Source organism: Panthera pardus, unplaced genomic scaffold (genome assembly GCF_024362965.1).
Source record: "Panthera pardus isolate Hobbes unplaced genomic scaffold, ASM2436296v1 HiC_scaffold_24, whole genome shotgun sequence".
Classification (NCBI taxonomy): Eukaryota; Metazoa; Chordata; class Mammalia; order Carnivora; family Felidae; genus Panthera; species Panthera pardus.
The window spans coordinates 140,142,586-140,149,426 of record NW_026526810.1 but is presented as its reverse complement, the minus strand read 5'-3'; the positions used below and the strand labels follow the sequence as shown (position 1 = coordinate 140,149,426).

Below are 6,841 nucleotides of genomic sequence, written 5' to 3'. Positions count from 1 at the left end.
TCTGACCCACCCCCACATGGCAAATTCCTCTGCTGCATGTTGAATGTTGTCCTATGTTCAACAATGCTCTGATGTATGGAGTCTCCACAGACTGAACCTCACCACCTCGGACTCCTCTGAATGGAGAGTTGCTGAGAACAGGATCTCAAATGTGTTCTGACAGCAGCTGTTCCCTCCACTGTCCCTGGCTCTTGCTCTCTCCTGCTGGTGAGCAGGAGTAGGTTAGGAATCCTCCACTGAAGCCATTTGTCTCCTGCACCTGACTCTCCCACAACATGAGGCCCAGACCTTCCTCACACTCAGCTGGAAATGAACTCGGTTGTACCAGAACAGATTTTCACCTTGGTTTAGTGGATTGCTCCAGGTCCCCCCTGCCCTGAGCAAAACTCTGAAGCTGCAGGTGGGGACAAAAGGAGGGATCGGTTTAGGGGTGGGTGGCACCTTCATTTCCTTGTGGCTTGCTTGTCCTGGTGGCATGAGACTCCTGCCATATAAGTCAGGTCTGGGGCGACCAGGCTCCCAGCATCCCTAGTGGACTGTGCCCAGGGCAAAGCCTCCATCCTGGAAGTGGGGCTGCATACAATGAGTCCCACATCTCGGTGGCACCTGCAGGGGCTTGGCGTCAACAGCAAACAGCTTGGGGTCACTGACATTTTGTCCCTCTGGAAAAGAGTCCTCTGAACAGGAGCTGGGCACCGGGAACCCTGTGTATTGGCTACAACAATCTGGCGTGGGGGTTGCAGCCAGACTCAGTGGCACACGCCTATAGTCCCAGGTACTTGCACTGGATTCTCCATTTGCTGAGGTGGGGTGGGGAAGGAAAGGAACATACCTTAGCTCAAAATTCTAGCTGTTCCTTTTGTCAGTATAGTTTTTGGAATAAATGATTCCTAGTGGGCTGTATGCCAACAAGGCCATTTGTAGACACTTAAAATACAATGATTTTTTAATTCAAACTCAAGTTAGTTAACATGCAATGCAATATTAGATTCATGTGTAACATATGGTGGTTCAAAATTCCCATACAACACCCAGTGCTCATTATGAGTGCACCCCTTCATCCCCATCACCTACTTCCCCAAACCCTCCATTCACCTTCCCTCTGGTAACCATCAGTTTGTTCTCTATACTTAAGAGTATAATTGGTGTGCTTACATGCTCCATGGGTTAAAGCCATGACTCTTGATTTGGGCACATGTCTTGAACTCATGGTTCCTGAGATCGAGCCACACATTGGTTCCTGTACTGACACCACAGAAAATGCTTCGGATTCTCCTTCCCTCTTCCTCTGCCCCTCCTCCCATTTTCTCTCAAAAAAAACATTGTTAAAATGTTTATACTACCCAAAGCAATCTAGACATTCAATGCAAGTAATTCAAAGCAAATATCCCTCTCAACTAATCCCAGAATTTTTCACAGAGCTAGAACCAAGAATTCTAAACTTATAATGGTTGAGGCCCCTGGGTGGCTCAGTTGGTTAAGCGTCTGACTTCGGCTCAGGTCATGATCTCACAGTCCCTGAGTTCGAGCTCCACATTGGGCTCTGTGCTGACAGCTCAGAGCCTGGAGTCTGCTTCAGATTCTGTGTCTCCCTCTCTCTCTGCCACTCCCATGCTCATGCTCTCTCTCTCTCAAAAATAAATAAAAACATTTCAAAAATAAAATTATCATGGAAACTCAAAAGACCCTGAATCCGCAAAGCAATCATGAAAAAGAAAAAAACTGGAGGCATCACAATTCTGGATTTCAAGCTATATTACAATGCTATAGTCAGCAAGACAGTATAGTACCTGCATAAAAATACACACATAGATTAACGTAACAGATTGTAAAACCCAGAAACCGACCCATAACTATATGGTCAACTAATCTTCGACAAAGCAAGAAAGAGTATCAAATGGAAAAATGAGAGTCCCTTCAACAAGTGGTGTTGAGAAAACTGGACAGCAACATGGAATTGTAATGAAACTGGACCACTTTGTACAATACACACAAAAATAAATTCAAAATGGATGAAAGACCTAAATGTGAGACAGGAAACCATAAAAATCCTAGAGGAGGACACAGGCACCAACGTCTTTGACCTTGACCAGAGCAACTTCTTACTAAACATTGTCCCCAGAGGCACGGGAAACAACAGCAAAAATGAACTATTGGGATCTCATCAAGATAAACAGGTTCTACACAGCAAGGAAATAATCAACAAAACTAAAGGCAACTGACTAATGGGGGAAGATATTTGAAAATGACATATCAGATAAAGAGTTAGTATTCAAAATATATAAAGAACTTATCAAACTCAACACTCAAAAGAAAAAAAAAAACAAAAAAATCCATCATGGATAAAGAAGATGTGGTATATCAATACAATGGAGTATGACTCGGCTATCAAAATGAATGAAATCTTGCCATTTGCAACTATGTGGATGGAACGGGAGGGTATCATGCTAAGTGAAATGAGTCAGTCAGAGAAAGACAAAATCATATGACTTTACTCATATAAGGTCTTTAAGAGACAAAACAGATGAACATAAGGGAAGGAAAACAAAAATAATATAAAAACAGGGAGGGGGACAAAACAGAAGAGACTCATAAATACGGAGAACAAATTGAGGGTTGCTGGAGAGGTTGTGGGAGGAGGAATGGGCTAAATGGTAAGGGGCACTAAGGAATCAACTCATGAAATCATTGTTGCACTATTTGCTAACTAATTTGGATATAAATTAAAAAAAATAAAAAAAACAAACATGTTAATGAAAGAAAAAAAAGGAGAAGAAAATTACCTCCAGATGATCATGTCCACTATGAAAGCCGACATCTGACAGCATATTGAACAGAAAAATACGAAAACCATTCCTCCTACATCAAGATCGGACAATGATGATCACTCCCAACGTAAGTATTCAACATGATAACGTGAAGAATAAACATGCTGCCTCAAACCATATCAACGTGTCACATTGCTGATTTGGATGAAAGTCACATGAGAAACAGCCAGTCCAAGGACACTCAGACCATCCTTTGTCCCTTGACAGCACGAAATAAATCTCCCTTGGGAAAACTCCCTTACCTGTTCCAGGAGGGAAGAACTATCCTTAGCACCAGAATAAGGAACACAGGGACAAGAAGGCTGTGAAAACAAACCTAGTTACTTGTTGACTAATTAAATACCCCCAAACCCACACCTTTGCCTTAACTCTTGCCAAATCCAATGTTTTGTTGTCTGAAAGTCACAAGTGCCACCTGCTTTGTACATTCTCTGGGTGTCATGTCATTAGGAAGGCCATGCACTTGCAAAATGAAATTTATCCTCCCCTTGAGATCCGTCTTATGTCAATTGAATCCTTACACCAGGTAAAACCCCAGAAGAAGGGAAAAGCATTCTTCTACAACTGAAAGAATTACTCACAAACTTTGGCAATAAAAAGAAATAAAAGACATTTAAAACAGTGAGAAGGAAGAAAAATTACCTGTTTGCAGATGACATGATCTTAAACATAACAAAAGCCTAGAGATACCACAAAAAATATTAGAACCAGTTTTTAAAAATGAGGACAAGTGCAGGATACATAATGAACAAAAATAAATAAATAAAAAATAAACCACCCGTGATTCTACACACCAGCGTGGAAATATATGCAAAACAAATAACCAAATTATAGAAGTGAAAATTTCACAGAAAAAAGTATTTGGGATTAATATCAAAAAGGATGTAAAATAATTGTAGAGCGAAAATGACCAATGTTGATGAAAGACATGTAAAACTGCACACGTGCCTGCAAATATACCTGTGCTCACCAATTAAAATTATTCATATTTTCACAGCACCATCCACACAAACTAATGTAGAAATGCGTCCCCAACCCTGTCGTTCACTTTTACAGAATCAAATCTAAGTCTGAATCTTGATATATATGTCAGAGGACATGCAAATACTGCCCTCTCTGTAGCCCTCTGTAGGCCCTCTGCCGCCTGCAGCTGGGAGAGGAGCCCCAGCCCCAGGAGTCCCAGGTGTTCCCATTCTGTGATCAGCACAGCAGAGACACCTCACCATGGAGTTTGTGCTTGGCTGGATTTTCCTCGTTGCTCTTTTGAAAGGTAATTCACGGTGAATGGGAGACACTGAGTCTGTGAGTGGACATGACTGAGAAAGAGTGGATGTGTGACAGTTTCCTGACCAAGATGTCTTGCGTCTGCAGGTGTCCAGTGTGACGTGCAGCTGGTGGAGTCTGGGGGAGACCTGGTGCAGCCTGGGGGGTCCCTGAGACTCACCGTTGTAGCCTCTGGATTCACCTTCAGTAGCAACAGCAAGGACTGAGTCTGCCAGGCTCCAGGGAAGGGGCTGCAGTGGGTCGCATATATTAGATATGACAGAAGGAGCACAAGCTATGCAGACTCCGTGAAGGGCCGATTCACCATCTCCAGAGACAATGCCAAGGACACGCTATATCTGCAGATGAACAACCTCAAGACCGAGGACACAGCCACATATTACTGTGCAAGAGACACAGAGAGGGGACCCCAATGGAAGCCCAGACACAAACCTCCCTGCAGGAGGGGATCAGAACAACCAGGGGGGCACACACTATGCACAATTCTGGTTTGTGTTTCCAGAGGCAGGTGCAGATGGAGGTTACAGGCAGGTTTCCTGTCAGGGTCAGGGGCTTCCTCTCCACACAGCAGTTTCGCCAGGGAGGCTCTCTGGACACAGGATTCTGTGTTTACCTACTAACTCTCTGAATTAGCAACTGTGTTGTCATAGGAAAACTACACTAACGTGCACAAAAGACACAGTTCTTTGCATTGCTTACTCCTGTCCCTCAATATGAGTGAATTGCAGATATCCTGAGGCACAACAGCTGAACATTTACAGGGGTCCCAGATGCACTCCCAGTGCAGCCAGGACCACAGGATCCCACAGCTCCTCCTTATCCTCACCCAGCCATTGTCCCAATAAAACAACATGACACTTCCCACCTGGCTGTTGCTACGCAGGACTTTAAATGAGCTACAGCTTTATCCAATTCCTCTAAAGAAGAGATAATTCATCTCCATTTATTAGGATTCTCCCGAGGCACAGGGCCCAAAGCACATTGGTTTACATGATTGAATACATTGAGAAGCCCCACCTTCCACTCTCACATGCTGGAGACCCAGGAAAACCAGAGGTGTAATTCCTGTCTAATTCTGAACTACTCTCTAGTCTCACAATGTGGTAAGCTGATGATGTAACTCTCAGAACAAGGGCCAGAGGAGACCACTGTTCCAGTTCAAACAAGCACATGGGAAGTAAAAATGACGGAATTCTTCCTCCCTCTGCATCAGATTTTCTTCAGAACCTTAATAGAGTGGGTGATGCTGAGGCAGACAGAAAACCATGGATAGAAATGCCAGTGTCTTCTGGAATAGTTAACAGACATCCACAGAAACAGTGGGGAAACTGGGCACCCATGACGCAGTCAAGATGACACATAAAGGTAATCAAGACAAGTCAACCTTCTGTAAATGTGCAGTTCAAAGACTGAAGGTTTAGAAGTCCATGCCATCACTGGGGTGGAACCTGGTGGGCATAGCAGTGCTCCTGGGGAGAAGCAGCCCCGTGGCCCATAGGGAGTGCTACAGTTTGAGGATCCCTGAGTCACATCCGGTGAGACAGTTACCTTCTTGGAGTGCATTTTCATGGGGCAGGAGAGCTGACAGGCACCGTTGCACTGCCCTGGTCATTAGCATAGGAGTCTCTGCTGAGAGCAGCTAAATGGACGCTGCTTCTTGTTGTTCTTCACCATGAACTCCAAGCCCTAGTGTTCATGCAACTGCCCTTCTGGGATAACCAGCTCCAACCACAGCATAGCGAGATGCTCTCCCAGAGGATCAGTGAGATCACTGTCATACTGAGTTCATACAATCTGGTGTATTCAAACCCAGCTAGAGCTCCTGAGATAAAACATAAGAGCCCTGAGATGCCAGGAGGGCCAATGGTTTCGACACAGACAGGATGAAGGCAGGATTGTGGTGTGTCCTTGGCGTACCCTGATGACTTCCATAGGCAAGATGGAACCCCATGCACTGAAGAGGGATGCTGCTATCATGGGAACTGCACTGACCGCACTATGCGCTGCCAAGAAATCTTTGCAAATTCTGGAAAGGTGAAGATGTCTGCTATGCCATAAATCAAAAAAGCAGCCGATATGGACACTGCAGAAGACCCTGGGGAATTCAACGCTGAACCCTGTTCCCACACAGACGAGCCGTGTGGAAGGCTGCAGTGTAGGATCGTCACACATCTCCCTCAGCTGCAAGAGCATGTTGGATTCCATCCATCTGAGATATCAGGGTTCTGGTGTTGGCGGCTGAATTCACATAGTAGCACAGGAACAACCGAGATTGGTCATGTGAGAACTGGTACCCCCTATGCTTCTGGAAAGCTCTGTCAGGACACCTACTGCACTGGCAGTGTGGCTCAGCTGAACTATGACTGTATCCCGGAGAAATGCAGTCACAGAGGGTCGTGTGACAATGACAGGAACTGCCATTGCCACATAAGCTGGGATCCTCCATGGTGCACTGGACGAGGCACTGTTGGGAGCACAGGCAGTGGACCCCTCCAAGAAGAAGGCGGCCAGTGAGGCAAACTCATGAATCCCTGTTATATCTCAGAGCGGTTTTTGGTCCCATTTAAGCCATAATAGCTTCATTCCTTGTGGTGTCGCCACAAATGTCAAATTATCAACCCCGAGAAAGTTAAGGGACTGATTGTTGCTGACGACAATCCATAATTAGCCTCCTGACTGCTGAACAACTATAGACAATCCAACTGGCACATGTGTGAAAATACAGTAAT

The 6,841-nt window shown here is 44.9% G+C and overlaps 1 pseudogene; it reads left to right on the top strand.

Moving 5' to 3' along the window:
- Window positions 1-4,052: 4,052 nt before the first annotated feature.
- Window positions 4,053-6,170, top strand: LOC128772887 (immunoglobulin heavy variable 3-74-like; annotated as a pseudogene).
- Window positions 6,171-6,841: the final 671 nt, after the last annotated feature.